The 26,461-nt window shown below is 47.1% G+C and overlaps 1 long non-coding RNA gene across 1 annotated transcript in view; it reads left to right on the top strand.

Annotated features, from left to right (window-relative positions):
- The window catches only part of LOC147584542 (uncharacterized), a 30,306-nt gene extending 4,623 nt beyond the window's left edge, over positions 1-25,683 (top strand). The window contains exons 2-3 of the long non-coding RNA XR_015250872.1: positions 23,197-23,346; positions 23,759-25,683. This is a non-coding gene — a long non-coding RNA (uncharacterized LOC147584542). The remainder of the gene's footprint in view (positions 1-23,196; positions 23,347-23,758) is intronic.
- Positions 25,684-26,461: the final 778 nt, after the last annotated feature.

The following is a 26,461-nucleotide window of genomic DNA, read 5'->3' as shown; positions in this document are numbered from 1 at the left end:
GGTAGGGTGGAAACTGAGAGCTGCCAGGACTTGCTCAGGGGCCTGCCCTGGGGCAGAGAGCTCAGACCTGCAGGAGCCAGCCAGGACGGCAGTGCCAACACCGCCGGAAGTCCAGGCGACCCAACTGGCCCACCGGCTGGTCACTGGCCAGCTGGCCTGGCCCCACATCTGCCGCCCAGATGGTTAACAGGGCACCTTACTCTGGAATTTGGGAGACCTGGCCTCCAGTCCCTCTGTCCAAGGGATTTATGGGTGGGAAAGGGGGTGGGGGGGAAATTGCAAGAAGTCTGGGGAAGTCACTGCAAAACCGTGCATTGACCAGATGAAGAGATTCTAGAAATCGGTCGCACAACCGTGCGAATGTGCTTTAACACCACTGAACTGCACGCTTGCAAATGGTTAAGACAGTAAATTACACGTTAGATGTATTTTATCACAATTTACAAAATTCATGAAGGAAGAAAAAAAAGTCAGGTCACTATGCTGTACACCTGAAACTGATACAACATTGTGTGTCAGCTACACTCAAAAAGCACAAGAAAGGGGCTCCTGGGTGGCTCAGTCGGTTGAGCGTCCAACTTCGGCTCAGGTCATGGTCTCAGGGTCTGTGGGTTTGAGCCCCGTGTCGGGCTCTGTGCTGACAGCTCAGGGCCTGGAGCTGCTTCAGATTCTGTGTCTCCCTCTCTCTCCGTCTGCCCCTCGCTCCTGCTCACGCTCTCTTTCTAAAAAGCAATTTCATAAAACAAAAGAAAGAAAAAAAGTTGTACACTGAAGTGAACTTGGATCCTTATGTTCCAGGGTTACCTAAAAGACACTAGTAGGGGGCCAGTCATTTCGTTTTGAGCAAGGACTTCATCCAGATTACTTTTAAAGCTTAATTACAGAAATTTCCAAATATGCACAATGGCCCATAGAGGAGAATAAAAACCCTCCCAGGTCTTCATCACCCTGCTTTAGGGTTTTATTCATCTCCGTATAAACGTTCCCTCCACGCCCCGGCCCCTCCCCCCCTCACAGGTTACATGAAAGCAAAGTCCGGACATTATGGTATTTCATCCAGCAGTATTTCAGTGTGGACACACATTTTAAATTGTAACTGCCATTTATTTTAAGGGTGTGTGGTTGCTCAGGTACAATGGCCAAAGCCGAAGCTGAAGGGTTCAGACTCCCTGGGGTCCACCAGGCATGGCCTCCCACAGATGGGCCTCTCTGCTGGGCCCCCTGCCCACCAACACTGCTCTCCTGAGAGAGAATGGAAGCTCTCCCCTGAAGGAAAGGCCAGGAAGAGAAGTGACCTTTTGTCACCTGTGGGATTCATGTCTCTGTGGAGAAATTGGCTAAGATGCCAGTGTGCACTGTTTCAATGTTTTTTAAATGTTTTATTTATTTTTGAGGGAGGAGGGACAGAGAGAGAGAGAGGCACAGAATCCAAAGCAGGCTCCAGGCTCTGAGCTGTCAGCACAGGGCCTGACATGGGGCTTGAACCCACAAACCTCGAGATCATGACCTGAGCCGAAGTCGGATGCTTAACCGACTGAGCTGCCCAGGTGCCCCGCCCAGTGAGCCCCTCATGCGCCCTCCCAGCTACCCATGTCCAGCTGGTCAGCTAAGCCTGGGGCACAGCCGTCACTGCCCTGGGCCTTGCTATGTGAAGTGCCCCCGACCTTGGAAGTCTGAACATCAGCACTGTCTCCCCTGTATCTTCTGCTGAGGCAGAGATTTTCCTTTGCTCCTACTCTCCTGCTTCCTCAGCCTGCTGAGTACATGTGCCCGACACAGCCTGCCCATCTGGCTTCCAGCCCCAACCCAAGGCAGGCCCGCCTCACAGAGCCATGTACCCAGACATTTACCCAGCCCCACCCAGGAGAGCCAGACAGGCCCCTACACACCCTCACCTGCCCGGCGCTGCTACGCCCCCACCCCACCCTCCGACCGAACCTACCTGGGCAGCAGCTCTCCTCCCACCAGCTCCACCACCTTGGTGATCCAGGCCACACACAGACTTTCACGTGTTGGCAAGGTCCTCCAGGCACGTGTTTATCATGCCCTTGGCAGGTCATGCCCTGGGCGGTGTGGACATCGTGGGGGTCACTCCCTGTACCTGCCTCTTATTCTGCATACAGCTGCCAGCCCCAGGGGGGCTCTCCAGGCTGGTGAGGTTAGTTCACCTGATGAGCCAGTGGGAAGGTCACACAACCTAATGAACAGCTTGTTGTGGGTCCATCCTTTGGGAAGCAGACACTGAGGTGGGGTTTGGAGCACAGGAATTTATGGGCTGGAACATCTATGAAAGAAAAGGGGAGGAAGCAGGATTGGGCAGAGGTCACCACCCGGCAATACAGACCCTGATGATTCTGTTTTATTTGGACGTAGTTTTAATTTTTTTTTTCAACGTTTATTTATTTTTGGGACAGAGAGAGACAGAGCATGAACGGGGGAGGGGCAGAGAGAGAGGGAGACACAGAATCGGAAACAGGCTCCAGGCTCTGAGCCATCAGCCCAGAGCCTGATGCGGGGCTTGAACTCATGGACCGTGAGATCGTGACCTGGCTGAAGTCGGACGCTTAACCGACTGCGCCACCCAGGCGCCCCTGGACGTAGTTTTAGACGTAGAGAAAAGTTGCAAAAATAGTGAAGTTCGTTGATATCCTTGACTGAGCCTCTCCCTGTGTTAACATCACACATAAGGGGCTCCTGGGTGGCTCAGTTGGTTAAGCATCTGACTTCAGCTCAGGTCATGATCTCGCAGTCTGTGGGTTTGAGCCCCACATCGGGCACTGTGCTGACAGCTCAGAGGCTGGAGCCTGCTTTGGATTCTGTGTGTCTCTCTCTGCCCCTCCCCCTCTCATTCTCTCTCTCTCTCTCTCTCTCTCTCTCTCTCTCTCTCTCTCTCTCTCAAAAATAAATAAATAAATAAGTAAATAAATAAGTAAATAAGTAAAACCATCATACATAACCACAACACAATGATGACAGCAGAGAGGTTAACAGTGGTGCAGGAATATAAACTGCAGGCTTCATTTGGGTTTAACCAGATTTTCCACTCACGCCCCTTTCTGGTCCAGGATCCAGCCAAGCACTGCACACTGTATTTATTTACCACTGTTCTTTCATATGGTCAGTCTTCAGCTCGATTGACCCGCATATTTGCTGTGTTTTTTGTCCTTCATTCCTTCCTGTGCCCATGATCTTCCTTCTTAATCATTTTCTCTCTGCAAAACAAACAAAAAAAAATTGTTTTTAGATTCTTTTAATGTGCAGTGGTCTGCTGATGGCATATCCCCCAGGTTTTGTCTGATAATGTCTTTCTGGTGTCTCTTCTTGAAGGATAGTTTCTCTGAGTATAGAATTCTAAGTTGGCGGTAATTTTCTTTTAAAAAAATTTTAAGTTTATTTATTTCTTTGAGAGAGAGAGAGAGCATGCAGGGGAGGTGCAGAGAGAGGGAGGGAGAGAGAGAATCCCAAGCAGTCTCTGCACTGTCAGCACAGAGCCTGATGCAGGGCTCAAACTCATGAACCATGAGATCATGACCTGAGCCAAAAAGGAAGAGTTGGGTGCTTAACTGACTGAGCCACCCAGGTGCCCCAGTAATTTTCTTGTAGTACTTTGAAGCTATTGGTTAACCGTCTGCTGGCTCCCATGTTTGCTGTTAAGGAGTGAGATGCAGTCAAATTGTGTGAATCAGGCAGGTTTTGCTAGAGTGTGCTGCGGTAACAAACATCCCCCTACATCTCCTTGGCTTGCAACAACAAAGGTTTATTTTTGTCTCACTTTCCATGCCCTGTGGTGTCAGCGGCAGCTCCTCCCTGGGACATGCTTGGCTCCTGGCATGGAGGGAAAAGAGCCATGGAAAAATCATGTGATGGCTCTTAAAGCCTTTACTGAAAAGTAGCAGCAGGCATTACTTACCCTCACGTGTCATTACCCTTGCAGGTCACTGGACAAAGCCTGATGTCACCAGGGTGGAAACATACTAGCTTCCCATAGGGATTGGTGGCAAATAATTGACAACAAAAATGCTATCTACCATGTTCTCTGTGTCTCCTTTAGAGAGTTCTGGATCCCTTAGGGTCCACTCAGGAAAACGTAAAACTATGCTAGTTTTTTCAAACAAAGGGGAAATAATACACAAAGTGGATTGCACAGATTTTGGAAGACCCAAAGAGCAAAAGAGGGTACTGAGGTTGCCCCGGTTTATAGTTTCTACCCCTGGACCTGGGAAGAGAAGAGGGAAGGGGCAGGGTTAACAGCACTTAGAGTCTTGGAGAAGGAAGCCCTTCTGGGACCCCCAGAAGAGGGACCCTGATGGCTTGGGCTATGACCTGCAAGGGGGGTTGGTGTGGCTGGTGCTGGGAGTGTTGAAAGGAGCTGGATGCCAGTGAAGTAAAGCCAGCAGGAAGTAGAGACAGGAAGGAATCCCCTTCCCCTGCCGGCTAATCTCCCTTAGTGCCTCCCACTGGCAGAACCAAACAGGAGGTCAGCTGACAAGGGGGCCTGGGAAATGTCATTCGAAGACCCTAGCCCAGCACCACACAACAGATTGTAGCTGTGACCTGAGACACAAGAGGTAAATGACCAGCACTATTAGCTATCCTTTTCCTCTGGATGCTTTTCCTATTCTCTTTGTCTTGGATTTTCTACATTTTCAACCATGATGGGTCAAGGTATGGATTTCTTTTTATTTACTCTGCTTGGGATCCATTTTGTAAAAATGTTGATTTATTTATTTTGGAGAGAGAGAGAGAGAGCGAGAGCGAGCATGAGCAGGGGAGGGGCAGAGAGAGAGAGAGAATCCCAAGCAGGCTCCTCACTGTGAGCGCAGAGCCAGACGCAGGGCGGGATCTCACGGATCATGAGATTACTTGGGATCCATTTGAATTCTTAAATCTATAGATTGAAATCTTGTACCCATTCTGGAAAATTCTCAACCATCATCTTTTCAAACATTGCCTCTATTCTCTCTCTTTCTTCTTTTCCTCTGGGACTGAAACTAGATGTATGTGAGGCCTTCTTGCTGTAGGTTCCATATCTGTAACCTTTTCTTCTGTTTTTTTTCCATCCTTTTTTTGTCTCCCCATACTTCTTTCTGGATTGTTTCCTCTGACCAGTCTTCCACTTCTCTGATTCATTCTTCAACCATGTCAAATCTGCTGTGAAATCAGTCCATTAATGGGGCACCTGGGTGACTCAGTCAGTTAAGCATCCGACTTCAGCTCAGATCATGATCTCACAGTTCATGGGTTTGAGCCCCATGTGGGGCTCAGCGCTTATGGTGTAGAGCCTGCTTGGAATTCTCTCTCTCCCTCTCTCTTTGCCTCTCTCCTGCTTGCACTTTCTTAAAAATAAACTTTAAAAAATCAGCCCGTTAAGTTTATAATTTACTTTTTATTTTTATTATTTTTATTCTTTTATTTTTTAAATTTATTTACTTATTTTGAGAGACAGAGACTGTGCAAGTGGGGGAGGGGCAGAGAGAGAGGGAGACAGAGAATCCCAAGCAGGCTCTGCACTGTTAGCACAGAGCTCAATGAGGGGCTCGAACTCACGAAACCATGAGATCATGACCTGAGCCGAAAACCGAGAGTCAGTCACTTAACCAATTGAGCCACCCAGGCACCCCTATAATTTACTTTTTAGTTTCCACTTACTCCTTTTATACATGTGCTATATAATTTTATATAGTTTCCTGTTCCTTGCTGGAAGTTTCAATTTTGTTGTTTAATTTCTTTTTTTTTTTTAAATGCTTATTTATTTTTGAGAGAGAGAGAGAGACAAAGTGTGAGTGAGAGAGGGGCAGAGAGAGAGAGGGAGACACAGAATCCGAAGCAGGTTCCAGACTCTGAACTGTCAGCACGGAGCCCGATATGGGGCTCAAACTCATGAACTTTGAGATCATGACCTGAGCCGAAGTCGGACACTCAACTGACAGAGCCACCTGGGTGCCCCTTTGGTATTTAATTTTTTGAACAGAGTACATGTAATTTGTTTTATAGTCCAGAATTCTTCCAGTTGTATTTCTGTTGACTGTTGTTGCTGATGGTTTTAGTTCAAGGAATGTTGCTTTCTCTCACGTGTCTGGTTGTTTCTGTATGTTGAATATTATAGTTGTGATATTATTTGTAGAAATAATTTGCAGTGGGGTGATTTTGTCATTTGCCAAAAAGAATTTTCTATTGCCTTTGCCAGGTGCCTGGAGGGATTAGCAAACTGCGATCATGTTAGTTCATACTTAGGGCATGATGTTGCCCCAGGATGACTCAGAGTGGGGCTACTATTCAGGGAAGGGCTGGTTTTCAGTTCAGCTTTACTTCTAGGGTGCAGTCCTGTGGGGCTTAACCCAACGTGGTGTTTATTGGTCCTCTACCTTTGGCAGGCCCCTGACTTTGTTTTTTTTCTTCATTTTTCATTTTTTTTTTTTTTTATTTTAGAGAGAGAGAGAATGCAAGTTGGAGAGAGGGGCAGAGGAGGAGAGAGAGAGAGAGAGAGAGAAGGAGAGAGAGAGAGAGAGAGAGAGAGAGAGAGAGAATCCCAAGCAGGCTCCATGCTCAGTGAGGAGCTGGTCATGGGGCTCTATCCAACGACCCTGGAATCATGACCTGAGCTGAAATCAAGGGTCAGGTGACTGACTGAGCCACCCAGTTGCCTCTTAAAGATTTTATTTTTAAGTAATCTCTACACCCAGTGTGGGACTCGACCTCACAACCTGGAGATCAAGCGTCACACATTCTCTGACTTCAGCTCAGGTCATGATCTCACGGTTCATGAGTTCGAGCCCCACAACGGACTCCACTCTGGCAGTGCGGAGCCTGCTTGGGATCTCTCTCTCTCTCTCTCTCTCTCTCTCTCTCTGCCTCATCCTCCACCTTTGTCTCTCTAAATAAATAAATGTAAAAAAAAAAAAAAAAGACATGCCAGTGGTCAAAGTGGTGCCACAAAGGGGGGTAACCAGGGGCCAGACCTGGTGTGGGGGGTCAGGAAGACCTTTAGGGATCAGGGTGAGGGTATGCTGGCCGAGGGACACACGTGGGGCCCTGAAGTGGGCGGGTACAGGTGGAGGTGACTCAGAGAGAATAGTATGTCTGGAGCTGGGGTTGTGGGGAAACCTGAAGCTGCAGCCGCATCAGGGGCCGGGTTTGGGGTCACCAGGGGGATTTTATCCTGCTGAGGGAAGAGGTGATCTCATCACGCTCAGCCCCTGGGCTGAATTCTGTGTCCCAGGCTGAATTCTGTGTCCCGGGCTGTTAGCGATGGAACTGTGTCCCTCCCAAATCCACACATTAAAGCCCTAACCTCAGGTGGGCCTGGTAATGAAGGGAATTAAGATTTAGTGAGGTCATAAGGACGGGGTCCTAATCCAATAGGACTGGTGTCCTTATGAGAAGAGGAAAAGGGGCGCCTGGGTGGCTCAGTCAGTTGAGCGTCCAGCTCTTGATTTCGGCTCAGGTCATGACCTCAGGGTTGTGAGATTGAGCCCCACATTGGGCTCTGTGCTGAGCACAGAGCCTGCTTGGGATTCTCCCTCTCTCTCTCTCTCTCTCTCTCTCTCTGCCCCTCCCCTGTTCATGCTCTCTTGCTCTCAAAATAAATAAGTAAACTTAAAAAAAACCAAGAGTTGCACGCTCTATTGCCTGAGCCAGCCAGGTGCCCCATCCTGACTCTGATTTTTGTCTCCAGTTGTGCAAGGCCATGAGAGGTGAGCTCGCCCTCCCAGCCACGTCTTTCCAATTGGCACAAGCTTCCAGGGCGACTGCAGCCTCAAGTATCAGGGTCATCTGTCTGAAATCCCGTCCTCTCCTGGACCTCAGTGCAGCAATTCCCATGTTGTTGGTCTTGGCCATGAGTGACTGAATGGGTGATGGTCCTGACATCTAAGACGGGTGTCTGAGAGGAAGAACAGTTTAATAGAGAAAATCAACAGTTTGGTTTTGGGCATCTATACATATATATTTTTAAATGTTTATTTCTTAGAGAGAGAGAGAGAGTGAAAGCACACAAGTGAGGGAGGGGCAGAGATTGGGAGACAGAGGATCCAAAGTGGGCTCTGTGCTGACAGCAGTGAGCCTGATGTGGGGCTGAACTCATGAACTGTGAGATCATGACCTGAGCTGAAGTAGGACCGACTGAGCCACCCAGGCGCCCCTGGACGTCTATATTTGATGAGGCTTTGGGATGTCTTGGTGAGAATGTTCCATGAGCAGCTGTGTATTTATGTCTGGAGATCAGTCAGTTATATAAAATTGTTAGTCTTCAACAGATGAGGGGCATTTTAACCTTGTGGTTTCCTTGAATGGAAATATTTCGGTTTGATTTTTTTTTTAAGTAGGCTCCATGCCATGAATTTGCACTCACGACCCTGAGATCAAGACCTAACCTGAGATCAAGAGTCGGACACCAAACCAACTGAGCCACCCAGATGCCCCACAAATTAACTTCTTTTTTTCTATTGAAGTAGAATTGACATACATTATGGTAGTTATAGGTATACAACATAATGCTTCAAATTTGTATATATTGCAAAATGATCACATGATAAATCTAGTTAATATCTGTCACCATACATAGTTACAGATTTTTTTTTCTTGTGATGAGAAATTTTAGGATGTACTCTTTTAGCAACTTTGAAGTATGCAGTACAATATTCACAACTATAGTCCCCATGCTATACTCAATACTGTTTATCCCCATGACTTATTCATTTTATAACTAGAAGTTTGTACCATTTGACCCCCTTCACCCTTTTCAGCCACCCTCCCATCCCTGCTTCTGGCAACCACCAGTCTGTTCTTTCTATTTTTGAGCTTGGTTTCATGTTTGCTTTTGTTTTTTATTTTTTTTATTAAAACTTTTTTTTAATGTTTATTCTTTTTTCTTAATTTTTAAAAAATATTTTATTTATTTTTGAGAGAGAGTGTGAGCCGGGGAGAACAGAGAGAGAGAGAGAGCAGGGGAGGGGCAGAGAGGGAGACACAGAATCCAAAGCAGGCTCCAGGCTCTGAGCTGTCAGCACAGAGCTTGATGCAGGGCTCGAACTCACGAACCACGAGATCATGACCTGAGCTGAAGTTGGACGCTTTAACTGATTGAGCCACCCAGGTGCCCCTGTTATGTTTTTTTTTTTTTTTTAAGATACCATATATAAGTGAGATTGTATGGTATTTGTCTTTCTCTCTCTGACTTGTTTCACTTAGTGTATTGTTGTCAGGATCCACCTATGTTGCCACAGATGGCAAGAATCCCTTCTTTTTTCTGGCTATTTTATGGTACATGTATTTCACATTTTCTTTACCCATTCATCCATTGATGGACACTTAGGCTTCTTCCTTCCTTTGGTTATGGTAAATAATGCCGCCATGAACCTGGGGGTCCATATGTCTTTCTAAGTTAGTGTTTTCACTTTCTTCAGAGAAATACCCAGAAGTAGAATGGCTGGATGGTATGGTAGTTCTATTTTTAATTCATCGAGGAATTTCCATACTGTCTTCCGTAGTGGCTGCCTCAATTTATATTCCCACAAACAGTGCACAGAGGTTCCCTCTTCTCCACATCCTCATCAGTTCTTGTTATTTTTTGTCTTTTTGATCACAGCCATTCTAACCAGGTGTGTTTTTGTTTCTTTGTTTGTTTTGAAGTTTATTCATTTTGAGAGAAACAGAGAGAATGCGAGCAGGGGAGGGGCAGAAAGAGAGGGAGACAGAGAACCCCAAGCAGGCTTTGCGCTGTCAGCACAGAGCCCAATGCGGGGTTCAAACCTACAAAACCACGAGATCATGACCTGAACCAAAACTGAGAGCCCGACGCTTAACTGACTGAGCCACCCAGGAGCCCCATGGCTATCAGTTCTTAATTTAATTTTATTCAGTCTAGTTTTTAAACAAAATTTTCATCAGTCAGTTTATACATACTTTTGCAACTTGTATTTCTATGAGTTCCAGTCTCCTGGATTGAGTTTTGCAGCTCTCCATTATGTCAAGCAGAGCTGACTTTTCCAAGAGTTTTAAGGCAATCATAAATTTTACCCTGCAGGTTTACCTATCAATTTTATTTTCCATTGTTGGGTGGAGCTGTCATAGTTTGTCTACATTTCTTAGGGAATCCAGAAGAAATTTTGGAGCAGTTTTGGGAATAAGACAGAAATGGAGAGAGAGATATGAAAGAATAGTTGAGGAAAGGGCATCTGCGTGGTTCAGTCAGTTAAGTGGTTAAGCATCTGACTCTATTTTGGCTCAGGTCATGATCTCACGGGTTCATGGGATGGAGCCCTGTGTCTTGGGATTCTCTCTCTCCCTCTCTCTCTTTCTCTCAAAATAAATAAATAAACATTACAAGAAAAGAATAGTTGAGGAACACTAGGAGAGAGGGAGAAGGAGAGGGGAGAGAGGGAAGGAGAGGGGAGAAGGAGGGACCAAGGGGAAGGGCAGAGAGAGAGAGGGAGGGAGGAAGGGTCGGAGAGAGGAGAGGAGGTGAGCAGGCTGAGGGGACCTCCAGTACAGCAGGTCAGAATACTCTTGGGGTTTAAGTAGGCAGGATAAAAAAAAATGTCCTGCTTTAGTTCTCAGCCTACAGATGGTCACTGAAGCCCCGAATGAGATCGTCAGGAGAGAGAACCAAGCTCAAGGTTAAGGCTGAAGGGACTGCCCCTCGTGAAGGCAGGTCAAGGAGGATGAGGAGCCAGCCAGGTGGGCAGAAGGGGAGGAGGAAACCTGGTGCAGACCCCACTCGCACAACACCCAGCCTGCCCACCAGCCCCGTCCAGCAAAGGTGATCAGAGTGATGGGGGAACCATCTTCCTAAGCAGCGGGAGGGAAGGCAGACAGTGCCAGGCTGTGCTGCAGGAAGAGGCCCTGGGGAAAGGAAGGTTCCCCTATTCCTCCTTGTCTCCATGGACTCAGTCTCCTTGCCACTCCAGAGCCCAGCCTGAGGGTCACTCTGCAACAATGGCCTGGGGCAAGGAGGTGGGGGCGGGGGAGTGGGGGTTGCTGACATCTGGGATTCAACTGGCTGTTTCATCCTGGACGGTGGCCTGGGTTAAAAGGGCCCAGCAGCCCTCACCAGGTACCCGAGGGAGGCGCTGCTGCCCTGACCTTTGCTGGACACCTTACAGCACTGCTGCCCACGTGTCAGGTTCTTTGCCATAGGACCCCGGTCCCGGGTGGCCAGGTTTATTTTGCAAATAAAATTACAGAATACCTTCTGAATTGGAACCTCAGATGAACAAGGAGTTATTTTTTTGTATCATTTTTTGAAACTAAAAAGATTTTCATGGGGTGCCTGAGTGGCTCAGTTGGTTAAGCATCTGACTTCAGCTCAGGTCATGATCTTATGATTTGTGGGTTCGAGCCCCGCATCAGGCTCTTTGCTGGCAGTTTGTAACCTGTTTCAGATTCTCTCTCTCCTCTCTCTCTGCCCCTCCCCTGCTCACTCTTCTCTCTCTCAAAATAAATTAATTATTTAAAAAAAATGAATAGGGGCGCCTGGGTGGCTCAGTCAGTTAACTGTTCGCTTTCAGCTCAGGTCATGATCTCACAGTTTGTGAGTTCGAGCCCTGTGTCGGCCTCTGTGCTGACAGCTCAGAGCCTGAAGCCTGCTTTGGATTCTGTGTCTCCCTATCTGCCTCTGCCCCTCTCCTGCTTGTGCTCTGTCTCTCCCTCTCTCTCAAAAATAAATAAACATTTTTAAAAAACTAAAAAACTGAATAAACATTTACTTTAAAAATTATTTATTTATGGGGCGCCTGGGTGGCGCAGTCGGTTAAGTGTCCGACTTCAGCCAGGTCACGATCTCGCGGTCCGTGAGTTCGAGCCCCGCGTCAGGCTCTGGGCTGATGGCTCAGAGCCTGGAGCCTGTTTCCGATTCTGTGTCTTCCTCTCTCTCTGCCCCTCCCCCGTTCATGCTCTGTCTCTCTCTGTCCCAAAAATAAATAAACGTTGAAAAAAAAAATTTTTTTTTAAATTATTTATTTATTTGCTTTCAATTTTTAGGGGCGCCTGGGTGGCTCAGTCAGTTAACCGTTTGCTTTCGGCTCAGGTCATGATCTCACAGTTTGTGAGTTTGAGCACTGTGTCAGGCTCTGTGCTGACAGCTCAGAGCCTGGAGCCTGCTTCAGATTCTGTGACTCCTTCTCTCTTTGCCCCTTCCCCTCTTGTGCTCTGTCTCTCAAAATATAAATAATAAAACAAATTTTTTATTTATCTGAAATTCAGATTTTTTAAAATATGTATTTTTGAGGGTGAGAGAGAGAGAGCGTGCAAGCGGAGGAGGGGCAGAGAGAGAGGGAGACACAGAATCCAAAGCAGACTCCAGGCTATGAGCTGTCAGCACAGAGTCCAATGAGGGGCTTGAACTCACGAACCCAAACTCACCAACCATGAGATCATGACCTGAGCCAAAGTCGGATGCTTAACTGACAGAACCACCCAGGCGCCCAATCTGAAATTCAGATTTAACTGGGGGGTTTCTCTATTTTGTCCAGCAACCTTACCCCTCTCCGAGCTCTCCTTTTCTTTTTATCCCACCCCTGACTCAGACCCAGGTCAACAACTGCGTCCCTGCCTCCACTGTGGACCCCTCCAGGCCATTTTCCCCACCAGTCACCAGCATCACTGGGCCAGTGCCTAGCTCTGATCTTGCCGCCTAAAACCCTGCCCGGAGGCTGCAAACTGAAGCCCGTGAACGTGTTTTGTTTGGGGGTGGTAGTGTTTGCAATCTGGAAATTTCACTATAAAGACTGGGTTTCTGGCTTCTCAAAACAATGTGAAGCTATGGCAGCCTTGTATCCACCTTGGCTCCATTGCTAGGAGCTGAGACTGCCTGTCCTTTTTGATGTGGAAAATGTCGGGGTTTGGAGCCTATGGACAAGGAAGAATTCTTCTTTTTTTAAAATATGTATTTTTTTTAACGTTTATCTTATCCATTATGAGAGAGAGAGAGAGAGAGAGAGAGAAAACAAGAGAGAGAGAGTGAGGGAGACAGAGAATCCAAAGCAGGCTCAGTGCTGTCAGCATGGAGCCCTACGCGGGGCTTGAACCCACAAACCGTGAGATCGTGACCTGAGCCAAAATCGAGAGTTGGGAGCCCACGAACTGAACCACCCAGCTGCTCCCCAAGAAAGAATTCTTGAGACATCTTCGGTGCGTAAAGGTGGGGTGTTTTTTTGTTTTTTATTTTTTAATGTTTATTTCTGAGACAGAGAGAGACAGAGCATGAGTGGGGGAGGGGCAGAGAGAGAGGGGGACACAGAATCTGAAGCAGGCTCTAGGCTCTGAGCTATCAGCACAGAGCCCGATGCGGGGCTCGAACTCACAGACTGCAAGATCATGACTGAGCCGAAGCCGGACGCTCAACCGACTGAGCCACCCAGGCGCCCCACATAAAGGTGGTTTTATTAAAGCACAAGGACAGGACCCGTGGGTAGAAAGAGCTGCGTAGGGGTTGTGACAGGTAACTGATTATATAGTTTCAAGTTGGGAGAGGGTCAGGCATAGGGTAAGTCGGTAAGGAATTTTGGAAACAAGGTTTCCAGGACCTTGAGGGGCTAGCTGCTGTTAGGAAAAGGTCATTGGTTACTGTTAGGAAAAGGTCAGTAAAACCTGAGTCATGAGACCCTTCAGATGTCTATCTGGGTCATATGCTTGGGGGATGATTTTTAACACATATCTTGGTGGGTAGAGAGAAAGGAAGTTTCCAAAGGAATTTCTATACGTTAAAGGAGACTTACAAGACCCTGAAGGTCAGGATGATATTAAGTTCAGATTGCCTTTTGCCCTTAGCAAAGTGTCACCATTGAGGCAGCTGAGCTCCTAGAGAAATGTCACTTTGCCTGCCCCAAGGACTTGTCAGTGGGCTATAGACAGCAAGGAAATTTAATTTTTCATTTGCTTTTGTTTCCCACATCACTTTTTTGAAGACGTCAGTCTCCACTTCTCCTGGATCCCCTAAATCTCACTCATCTCCATAACCTGGCCTTGTCCTCTTTGAGCTTTTGACCACTGACCTGCTGAGGTCACAGTTCCCAGCTTGACACTCAAGACCTTTCCCAGTCAGGTTGATGTGGGGAACAAAGGCAAAAGAAAAAATTAAGGGCTCCTGGGTGGCTCAGTCAGATGAGCGTCCCACTCTTAATCTCATAGTTCAGGAGATCGAGCCCTGAGTCAGGCTCTGTATTGACAGTGTGAAGCCTGCTTGGGATTCTCTCTCTCCCCTCTCTCTGCCTCTCCCCTGCCTGTGCTTGCTCTCTCTCTTTTTTTCTCTGTCTCAAATAAACCTAAATAAATAAATAAGTTTCCTTATTGCCTGACAACCCAGTGCCACATCCTTGAAACAGTAAAGTGACCTTCCTCTAAGAACTCAGCCACCTTAATAGTGACACTTTGCTAAGGGCAAAAGGCAATCTGAACTTAACATCATCCTGACCTCCAGGGTCCTGTAAGTCTACTTTAACATATAAAAATTCCTTTGGAAATTTCCTTTCTCTCTACCCACCAAGATATGTGTTAAAAATCATCCCCCAAGCATATGACCCAGATAGACATCTGAAGGGTCTCATGACTCAGGTTTTACTGACCTTTTCCTAACAGTAACCAATGACCTTTTCCTAACAGCAGCTAGCCCCTCAAGGTCCTGGAAACCTTGTTTCCAAAATTCCTTACCGACTTACCCTATGCCTCACCCTCTCCCAACTTGAAACTATATAATCAGTTACCTGTCACAACCCCCATGCAGCTCTTTCTGCCCAGGGGTCCTGTCCCTGTGCTTTAGTAAAACCACCTTTGTATACTGAAGATGTCTCAAGAATTCTTTCTTGGCTGTTGGCCCTGAACCCCAACATTTCCACATCAAAATGACCTCTCTTCCACCTTCTTTCTCTGTTCCTTTCCTCACCTTCCTCTCCAAGCCCACTGGCACACTGGATGGCTCCTTTGCATGTCCCATGCATCTGGACACTAAAGGGGTGCAAAATATATCACCCCTGGTGCACTTGCGTGTCTCAATTGGTTAAGCGTCCGACTTTGGCCTAAATCATGATCTCACCGTTCCCGAGTTCAAGCCCTGTGTGGGGTTCTGTGCGGACAGCTCAGAGCCTGGAGCCTGCTTCAGACTCTGTGTCTGTCTGTCTCTCTGCCTCTCCCCTGCTCGCACTCTGTCTCTCTCACTCAAAAGTAAACATTAAAAAATTAAAATATATATATATATAAATCATCCCCAAATGTGCCTTTTTGGCATATTATTTTATGCTGGCCATTTTTTAAAAGCTGATTATTTTTATTTTTAAAAAAAATTTTTTTTTCAACGTTTATTTATTTTTGGGACAGAGAGAGACAGAGCATGAACGGGGGAGGGGCAGAGAGAGAGGGAGACACAGAATCGGAAACAGGCTCCAGGCTCTGAGCCATCAGCCCAGAGCCCGATGCGGGGCTCGAACTCGCGGACCGCGAGATCGTGACCTGGCTGAAGTCGGACGCTTAACCGACTGCACCACCCAGGCGCCCCAAAAGCTGATTATTTTTAAAAAACAGCAGACACTGGCAAAACTAAGTAGTTACCCATTTGACATTTACATTTATAAAGGAAATCTTCATTTTTTAAGGGTGTCTCCCCTTAAGTACCAAAAAGAGGAAGATATCTAAATCTTTAGAATCTTCAGTCAGTGGCTAAGGCCTGGATTTAAATCTGCATCACAACTTTACTCTTGCTTCCTGTGCTTTTCCGTTAACTTCCCATAACTGACTCCCACCACCAACATCCTTTGCCTCTGGCTGAAGATGGTATTTACGATGATGAGCTGTGGGGGCGCCTGGGTGGCTCAGTCGGTTAAGCGCCAGACTTCAGCTCAGGTCACGATCTCGCGGTCCGTGAGTTCGAGCCCTGCGTCGGGCTCTGGGCTGATGGCTCAGAGCCTGGAGCCTGCTTCCGATCCTGTGTCTCCCTCTCTCTCTGCCCCTCCGCCACTCATGCTCTGTCTCTCTCTGTCCCAAAAAATAAATAAATGTTAAAAAAAAAAAATTAAAAAAAAAAAAAAGATGATGAGCTTGGGCCATGGTGGGGTCGGCAGTGTTACTCAATTTTCCTGGGTCTCCCCCTTGTGCACAGGAGTTATTAAACTTAACAAAAAAAAGTTATTAAACTTTTGTATGCTTTTCTCCTGTGAATCGGTCTTACATCAATTTAATTATTAGACCAGGCAAAGAACGTAGAAGGGAAGAAGGAAACTTTTGCACCCCTACACCACACTGTCCCTGCCCCCGCTGGCCCACCCCTAGCTAGTGGGTGATTCTCCTCCCTGTGGTCACACCCTGCTCATTCATCCAGGATCATATGAACGTCGCCCATGAGACCCTCTCTGCAATCTCTCCACTGGACAGTGTTCCCTGCTCACTTCTTTGGCCACCCACAAAACTATATGTTACCAGCTATGTCCTTGGTGCACACACGCAGATGGGTTCCCAGGGAGGCGTGTCCACTCTGCAGATGCTGGGGAAATGACAAGGAAAATTACACTGGGGAGCTCCCAGGTGAATGAGGGCAGAGCTCCTAGGGAGGAGAGGCCCCTGAGCTAGGCCGTGGGCGGGGCTGAGAACAGGTTCCCCTACTGGGAAAACATTTGGCTGCCTATCCCTTGGCAGAGGCGTTTCCAGGACTGAGGGAGCTCAGGCACCCAGTCTGAGGGGGTGTGGCCCACCTTGAGCCTGTGGGTGCCTTCCTTCCTGGGAAAGGAAGTGAGTGGGGAGGGAAAGGGAGTGGAGCCAGATCCCTAACTGTCCCCAAGGCCAGGTTCAAAGTGGTAGACTAGCATAAGTAGTGGGAAAACAGTGGAATTTTTAGAGCAAAGAAAGATCATGACCTGAGCCAAAGTTGGATGCTCAACTGAACCATCCAGGTGCCCCGATTTTTAAAATTAATTTATTTTATTTTATTTATTTTGAGAGAGAGAGTAAGAAGGGGAGGGGCAGAGAGAGAGGGAGAGAGAGAGAATCCCAAGCAGGCTCCACACTGTCAGTGTAGTGTCGGATGCAGGGCTCAAGCTCACAAACCGTGAGACTGTGACCTGAGCCGAAATCAAGAGTTGGACACTCAACCTACTGAGCCACACAGTCGCCCCAAGGCAAAAAAGTTCTGTAATGAGTTACTAGAATATAAGACCCATGAGGGGCAGGGATTCTGGTCAACTTGTTTTCAGAACAGCTGGTGACTACTGAATAAATAATTGTGTAATGCACAAATGAGTGAGTGAGCGAATGAATGTGGTACAGAAAGGGATGGGCAGAGTCCAGGAAGGGACGTGAGGAGGTGTGGAAATACCAGGTCCCAGGTGAGGGTCTAGAGAGAGGGCAGGTTGGGGACTGGGTGATGGCCCAGTGGCTGGAGATTTAGAGGTGACTTTACAGTGTTTACTTTGAGGATTGGCCCCATCTTTACAGGAACTCTTTACGGGGTCTGGCCCAGAGTAGCTGCTCTCGAAGCTAGCTACTTCGAGCACGGGGTCTGCTCGAAGACAGAACTGCCTGGCAGTTTGACTCCAGCAGTCTGGAGGCTGGTCTGGAATTTCCTCCCCCAGAAACTCAGTCTTCTCACTGAAGTTCTTCCCAGTTTACTTAGAACCTTTGCAGACATTGCCTCATTTGATCCTTATCACAACCCTGACGGGTGGGAGCCATTAGCTCCATTTTACAGAAGCAGAGGTTGTGTGACTTCACCAGGTAAGACATGGCGGACGTGGATTCAGACCCAGGTCTGCCGGCCTCCAGATCCTGGGTTCTTTCATCATTTAGCTGGAAAGGTAAGAGGAGCCGATGTGAAAGAGTGTTAAGATGGCACGTGGAGTCAGTGCTAAGCGGGGGATTAATAGTAAGAGCTCCTGTTCATTGAGCATTTCCTGTGTATCTGGCACTGCTCCAAGTGCTTGACGTGAGTCACCTCTTTTTTCTTTTTTCTTTTTTCTTTTCTTTTCTTTTCTTTTCTTTTCTTTTCTTTTCTTTTCTCTTCTTCCTTCCTTTTTAAGAAAAAATTTTTTTTCTTAGAACAAGCAGGGGAGGGGCAGAGAGAGAGAGAGAGAGAGAGAGAGAATCCTGAACAGGCTCCACACTGTCAGTTGAGAGCCTGACGTGAGACCCGAACTCACAAACTGTGAGATCATGACCGGAGCCAAAGTCAAGATTCAGACACCCAACCGACTGAGCCACCCAGACGCTCCTCGCCTCATTTACTTCTTGAATGCTCTCTGGGTTTGGTCCGTCATTACTTCCTTATTACAGATGTGGTATTGGCAAAAAATAAGGACTTTTGTCACTTAGGCTGACACTACCAGGGAAAGCCTCAGGAGGAGTTAGGCCAAGCTGGGGCGAGACGTGGGTGGGTGAGGAGGAAGGCTCTCTGAGAGGAAGGACAGGTTAAGCAAAGGTATGGAGGAAAGGGCAGAAAGGACAGTTCTGTCACAAGATCAGAGAGGCCCAGGGGGCATGCTAGCTAATCTCTGGCCCGCCTGCTCTCTAGAAGGAGCCAGACTTAGCTGAATGAAGTCTGGCCACAGCAAGTCCTAGGGCAGGGGCTTGGGTGAAGGGGGTTGTGAGAAATAAGCCCACTGACCCAGTCAAAGGAGGGACACAGAGACCCGGAGCACAGTGAAGTGAGGCTTTAATTAGCGTTCTAGCAAGAGCAGGTGTCTGATGGACAGACACACTCTGGGCGGTTACAGCAAACAGTTTATCTCCTAGCATGAAGCCCCTCCCCTGCTTCTTCATTGGCCGAGGACTACCAGGTTACAGTCTTTCCCTGACGGAGGTCGCCTATGCCCGCGGAAGGCAAAGTAGAAGGGACACATACTCTCTTTGCTACAGCACCCTTCCCCCCCCCCCCCCCCCCAACTGAGGTCACTTGCTTGGGCCTCACAGGCAGAGTTTACAATGCTTGACTTGCCTAAACGGGAGCATGTTTGGAGTAGGGGCCAGACAGGCTAGTGATTTGAAGCCACGTCCAATGGAGCACTGGGGAATATTTACCCTGGGCGGGGGTGTGATCCTAACCTTCACGTTTATTTTAAATTTGTATTATTTTTTAAAGTTTGTTTATTTGTGTGTGTGTGTGTGTGTGTATTTTTTTTTTTTTTTTTTACCGTTTATTCATTTTTGATAGAGATAGAGTGCGAGCAGGGGAGGAGCAGAGAGCGAGGAGTTTCCGGGCTTTGAGCTGTCAGCACAGAGCCCCATGCAGGGCTCGAACCTATGAACCTTGAGATCATGACCTGAGCAGAAGTTGGACACTTAACTGACTGAGCTACCTAGGCGCCCCTATATGTATTTTTAATGTTTGTATTTTTGAGAGAAAGAGTGTGAGGCAGGGAGGGGCAGAGAGAGAGGGAGACACAGAATCCAAAGCAGGCTCCAGGCTCCAGGCTGTCAGCACAGAGTCTGATGCAGGGCTCGAACTCAAACTGTGAGATCATGACTGGACACTTAACTGACTGAGCCAGCCAGGTGCCCCCTAAGTTTATTTATTTTTCAGAGACAGAGAGAGAGAGAGAAAGCATGTGGGGGAGGAGCAGAAAGAGAGGGGGCAGAGGTTCCAAAGCAGGCTCCTTGCTGACAGCAGAGCCCAACGTGGGGCTCGAACTCATGAAGAGTGAGATCATGACCTGAGCCACCCAGGCGCCCCCTAACCTTCAGGTTTAAAGGGCAAAGATGGGGTGGGGGAAGGTCGATTCTGTGATACCCCAGGAAAAAAAATCCAGGACCGGGGCGCCTGGGTGGCGCAGTCGGTTAGGCGTCCGACTTCAGCCAGGTCACGATCTCGCGGTCCGTGAGTTCGAGCCCCGCGTCAGGCTCTGGGCTGATGGCTCGGAGCCTGGAGCCTGTTTCCGATTCTGTGTCTCCCTCTCACTCTGCCCCTCCCCCATTCATGCTCTGTCTCTCTCTGTCCCAAAAATAAATAAAAAATAAATAAATAAATAAACATTAAAACATTATTTAAAAAAAAAAAAAAAAAATCCAGGACCAGTGAAGTGGGTGAGGGAAGTAAAAAGGAGAGGCAACAGGGAGGCGGATTTCAGCTCCGCCCAAGGCTGTCTCTTCTGAACATCATAACTGTTTCAAGATGTAACAGATAATGTCAGGAAGTGGCCACCTCCCTGGCACGAAGGTGGGGGGCAGTGTTTAGGCTGAGCCTGGGCAATGGCTTCTACCACTGTTCAGAGGGAATCCAAGTGCTGCGTGGGCAGGCCGAACTGCATGCCCTTTGTGGTTTCCTCCAGCCCTAGAGGGCTGGATTCTGTGCCCACAGACTGGATGCCAGGGTGAAGGAGCAGGAAGAGCTAAAAATGGCTTGTGCACTGCTGGCTTGGAAGCCTGCAAGGCAGCGGCAGCAGCTGCTGCAGGTACAAGCTGGGAACCGAGGATGAAACTGAGTAGCAGGAGGGGCAGAATGTTACGTTTTTGTGTGATGCTGCTTGAAAGGCAAGGACTGTAGAGGTCAGAGCAGTCGGGTCTTTTGACCTTTCCATGCCTCTGTGTCTTTCTTGGAAGAGTAGCCCTCAGACAGTGTTGTAAGAGGATTTAGATGGAAACACGCTGGTTGGAAGCAGCTGGATAAAGGTGAGCGCCTCCCCCCCACCCCACGCACTGCCAGAGAGGATTTACCTTTCCTGGAGGGAGTGTGCACAAGGTTCCTGCCCAGGTGGCCAGAAGCCTGACTTACTGGTTTCCATCAGCAAGAGGGAAAGTCATTTTATTTTATTATTTTATTTTATTTTATTAAAATAAATCACAATATCACAGTTCCCTTTCCCATCCTGGAAGTTCATTTACAGCAGCTTCCTCCAGGAAGCACTCCACACCCACTGTTCTGGCCTCCACCTTGTCTCTCTTGGATTGAGGGCTCAGCAGTCCAGGTTTGTGTCAGGGCATGAGGTGGCCCGGAGCTGGCAGGGCTCTTAGATGTCATCCAACAAGACTTTCCCTCTTGCAGATGGCCCAAATGTCTGTCAACTGACAAATGGATAAAGAGGTGGTGTGTGTATATATATATATAATATATATATAATATATTATATATATAATATATTATATATATTATATATTATATATATATGAAGGAATATTACTCAGCGATGAAAAAGAATGAAATCTTGCCATTTGCAACAAAGTGGATGAAACTGGAGGGTATTATGCTAAGTGAAATAAGTCAGTCAGAGAAAGATATGCTATGATTTCACTCATACGTGGAATTTGAGACACTGAACAGAAGACACGGGGGCAAGGAAGGAAAAATAAGATAAAAACAGAGGGAGGCAAACCATAAGTGACTCAAATACAGAGGACAGAATTTGGATTGAGGGGGTTAAATGGGTGCGTTAAGGAGGATGAGCACTGGGTGTCATACATAAGAGATGAATCACTGTGTTCCCCTGAAACCAAGACCACAGTGTATGTTAACTAATTTGAGAATAATAAATAAAATGAAATAATGAAATAAGATAAAAATAAAAACAGTGGGTGTGGAGGGTTTCCTGGAGGAGGCTGCTGTAAATGAACTTCCAGGATGGGAAAGGGAACTGTGCTATTGTGATTTATTTATTTATTTTTTTTAATTTATTCACTTTGAGAGAGAGAGGGAGGGAGAACAAGCAGGGGAGGGGCAGAGAGAGAAGGAGAGAGAATCCCAACTCGGGGCTCTTATCTCGCCAGCTGTGAGATCATGACCTGAATGGAAATCAAGATTGGCCGCACAACCGATTAAGCCACTCAGGTGTCCCTGTGATACTATGATTTATAACAACAAATAAGTACTTGGTCTTCATCCCAGTTTCTGGCACCGCGCTCCTAAAACCCTTGGAATTTCCGAAGTGGTGAGAGCGGCAAAACGTGTCTTTTGTTATGTTAATGAGGTGACTTTGGGACCCCTCCCCCCCCCCCTCCCCAGGATGAGGACTGGTTGCCTGGAGAACAAACCACGTGATTAGAGGGTTGGAAATTTCAGGCTCACCCCCTGCATTGAGGGAAGGGGAGAGGGGCTGGAGGTTGAACTGACTTCACCAGTGGTGGGCGATTTAATCATACGTGCCTGTGCAGTAAAGCTCCATAAACACCCAGAAGCATGGGGTTCCGAGAGCTTCCGGGTTGGTGAGCACGTGGAGACTTGGGGAGAGTGGCGATCCTGTAGAGGGCCCGGAAGCCCCACGCGTCGTCCCTGTACCCTGCCACATGCATATCTTCCATCTGGCTGTTTCTGAGTTACAGCCTTTATAATAAACCGGTAATCTAGTAAGTAAAGTGTTTCTCTAGGTTCTGGGAGCCGCTCTAGCAAATTAATAAAACCCGTGGGAGGAGGTCACTGGAACTTACCACAGTAACCTAGATTTGCGATTGGCATCTGAAGGGGTGAGGTGGGGTGGGACAGAGGGGTGGCAGTCTTGTGGGGCTGAGCCCTTAACCTGTGGCGTCTGATGGTCTCTCCAGGTAGACAGCATCAGAATTGAGTTGAATTGTCGGACACCCAGCTGGTGCCGGAGAAACACTTGGGGGTGGGGAAAACACCCGCACGTTGGAACTGGGGTGTAGAATCGGAGGAACACACTTCTCTGAGTTCCCCTCTTTTTCATAGTTTTGACATTGAATCGTGGAAATGTTTTACATATCCAAAAAAAGTAAAGTTAAACCAGAAAAGAGAAAAAAGCAAACCTGAACTGGAATACGAATAGAAAAAAAACAAACCTAATTATATATCAAATCAGTAACATTCCCGCACACACTGAAGAATCCTTGATTCCGGTACCCATTAACGGAGCATTCTCCAAGGATAAAAAGAACAGCTCTCAAACCCTGACCTTTGCTAAGGCTTGTTGCTAAGGCTTGTTGTAGGAGTGGTTTGATGGCGTATTTCTGAAATAATTGTGTGTATGCTGCAGGATACATGTACTTTCTTGCAGTTTTAAAGAAGGGTGTGATTTCCTTGAGCTCTCTGGGACTGCTTCTAGCAAAGCAAACATTTTAATAAGTAGACACTTAGCAACTGACCTGTCAGCACTTGGGATCCAGACGGGCTGTGAAACCAGACTCCACCCCCATCTCTGAGCGGTGATGAGTCACTGAGTGGACAGCGCCCCCTGCAGGACACTGTTGGCCAAGAACGCGCCTCCTTCAGCAGCCCTTGGATGTTAATTACAATTTTTCCAACACCAAAACTTGGTGGGACCCTCTTCCTTCGCCTAGGTGTCACTGGAGGAGATCGACTGCGTTCATAGAGTCTGTCTTTCCCATGATTCAGTTATGGACCAGTGGAAAGGGCGGAGTTTACGAAGTCGGATGGAACAAAGTTAATACAACACAAACGGAGGTCTTAACCGTGGAGATAATGAAAAGGTGAGGATGAATTCGGATATGGGAATGGGAAGAGGCTTTCCCAACGTGGGTTGGGTTATAAAATCAAGGGGACAGAACGTGGGAAAAGGGGGGATCGACAGTCTGGAGCCGCCAGGATGAACAGGGCGGCAGCTGTTCCTTGACCGTCACTGTTCATCGGTTAATGGCTATGATGGTCAGACGAAGCGCCTCTAAGCAGCAGGTGCGCGGGCAGACCTCCAGGGCGAGTGGTCAGCGGTGGGCCAGGTAAGGCCGTGTTAGTGTCCGGGTCTGCCAGACTCCAGAATTTGTGTTCATTCCCCCGCTGGTTGACGGTAGCAAAGAGGGTCAGGCACTCCAGGACTTCCCGCCAGGGTAGGAAGGAGGTGGGGCTTCCTGGGCTCTGAGCCATTCTCTGCCTTTTCTTCACCAGATATCAGCTCGCAGGCAGGGAAGGGGGACTGAGCGACCCCCCTGGGATGACTGACAGCCTCCAGCCACCTCCCACGGACTCCCTATCTCCATCTCCTTGTGCCTGAAGCCCACAGCGATGCCCTTAAGCAGGTGGACAGCAGCGGCTCAGGGGCTGGCGTGGGGTAGGTGCACAGTTCACCGCCAGGTGGCCGAAGGCTCTAGTTCAGAGCCTTACCTTGTTAGTCCAGCAGCAACTGTGCACCAACCTACTCAACACCCGCAATGAATGACATTTGAAGCTCAGAACCGTGCCAGACTGAGGGGCGTGCATGTGAAATGCATCTGCGTGGCTCTCTCCTTTATTTACTGCTTACTACTTGCCAGTCACTGTGCTAAGCACTTGGCAAGTATAATGTGGAGGAGAGTTTTGAATTGTGTCACTGTGATTTTTTTTTCCCCTCTGTCTTCCCTTGGCTGTGACCTCCCTGCCAAAGCCATCGTTTGCCTTGGTCTTGCTGCGGGAATGTAAAGCTTTTACTCCAGTTCAGATCTGAGAGCCAGCAGGGTTGGAAACAAGAAGGATTTTGTGAACTTTTTTAGTTCCCAGGCCTGGCAGATAAGCTCAGATGTCTTCAAACTAAGGGCACACAAACTTCTGCGGTGCACAGTCTTTCCAGGTGCAGGGGCTGGGAAAACCAGAAAACAGGTTTTACTAATTTATTGACTGATACACAGAATCTGAAAAAGAATCTTTTTAAAAAATAACTGATTAAGTTTTTATTTTATTTTTTATTTTTTTAAGTTTACTTATTTTGAGAGCAAGAAAGTGAGCAGGGGAGGAGCAGAGAGAGAAGGAGAGAGAGAGAATCCCAAGCAGGCTCTGTGCTGCCAGTGTGGGGCCTAATGCGGGGCTTGATCCCACCAACTGTGAGATCATGACCTGAGCTGAAATTAAGGGTCGGAAGCTCAACTGACTGAGCCACCCAGGCGCCCCTCCTTTTTTTTTTCAAGTGAGGTATAATTTTTTTTAACTGAGGTATAATTGACATATAACATTATATTAGTTTCAGGTGTACAACATCATGATTTGGTATTTGTATATATTATGAAATGATCATCACAATAAATCTAATTAACAGCCACCAGCATACATAGTTGCAAACATATTTTTCTTGTGATGAAAACTTTTAAGATCTACTGTCTTCACCTCTCCTTTTGTCTAGAAATGCATTAGTGTCAGGGCACCTGGGTGGCTCAGCCGGTTAAGCAGCTGACTTCAGCTCAGGTTGTGATCTCAGAGTTTGTGAGTTTGAGCCCCGCACTGGGGCTTTGCACTGGCAGTGTGGAGCCTGCTTGGAATTCTCTCTCTCCCTCTCTCTCTCTGCCTCTCCCCTGATCACTCTCTCTGTCCCTCTCTCAAAATAAATAAATAAAAACTTAAAAAAAAAAAAGAATCATCCTTAGTTAGGTGGGGACAGCAGGTGCCTCTGAACAGCAGGCATAGTGGAGGTTAGGGATGCTGAGCAGGGAGCATGGTCTCTGGGAATATCAACCTTTTCAGGACACATTGGCTGCAACTGACAGGTGATATTTCCATATTTCTTTTTTTTTTTTAAGCTTATTTATTTATTTATTTATCTCTACATTTGATGTGGAGTTCGAACTCATGACCCCAAGCTCAAGAGTCATGTGCTCTTCCAACTGAGCCAGCCAGGCACCCCAGTATTTCCATATTTCTTTCAGATTCTTTGTGGTATTCAAGAATGGAGTCTAACTTGTCATATCAAATCACATAAAGTATTCTAATTACAGTCTTCATCTTACAAAATGTTTCATAATCTATTTCTGTTATAAAAAAAAGACTGCTAGCACCACATCTATTAGTTTTTAGCAGTATATGCCTCAATAAAAGATGTTTTTTATGTTTAAGAATTATTCATCAAATTTGTTTTTTCTGTTCTTTTGGTCAATTGTGTACTCATTCTGTTTGTACCGGTAATTCAATTCAGGAGACACGTTTAACACTTAGGACTTACGGTTGGTAGGGAATAAAGTAAACTTCAAAATTTCAGTTTATATACTTTTTTGGTTCTAGCCAAGTATGATAAAGTGGTCGATAAAAGACTTTAAAGCCTAAAAATACATCCCCTTATGGCAAAGATGTACAGAGGATGTGGAATGGAAACATGGATTTAAGGAGAAAAAGGAAAAAGTGTAAAATTTCCAAATGTTGGAGAAGAGCTTGCTGGTGGATTTAAAAACCTGAAGATAGCAGGGAAGAAAGTGTTTTAATGTTTAGATTCCACTGGATACATTTAGAAGACTTACATAACAGGGGCACCTGGGTGGCTCAGTCAGTTGAGCATCTGACTCTTGATCTCACTCAGTTCTTGATCTCAGGGTCATGAGTTCAAGCTCTGCATTGGGCTCCATGCTGGGTGTGACGCCTACTTAAAAAAAAAAAAAAAAGACTTACATAATAGTTTTTTATGTTAAATATAAGTATTTACATCAGGTGGGAAATTCCAACCCTTGTAATATTTTTAATGTTTTATTTATTATTGAGAGAGCTAGACAGACAGAGCATGAGCCAAGAGAGGGGCAGAAAGAGAGGGAGACACAGAATCTGAAGCAGGCTCCAGGCCCTGAGCTGTCAGCACAGAGTCTGATGCGGGGCTCGAACTTATGCACTGCAAGATTATGACCTGAGCTGAAGTCAGAT

This window comes from Puma concolor, chromosome A1, assembly GCF_028749965.1.
Source record: "Puma concolor isolate L17-30 chromosome A1, mPumCon1.1.hap2, whole genome shotgun sequence".
NCBI classification, from domain to species: domain Eukaryota; kingdom Metazoa; phylum Chordata; class Mammalia; order Carnivora; family Felidae; genus Puma; species Puma concolor.
The sequence above is the reverse complement of the archived record's forward strand: the minus strand, read 5'-3'. Positions and strand labels throughout refer to the sequence as shown.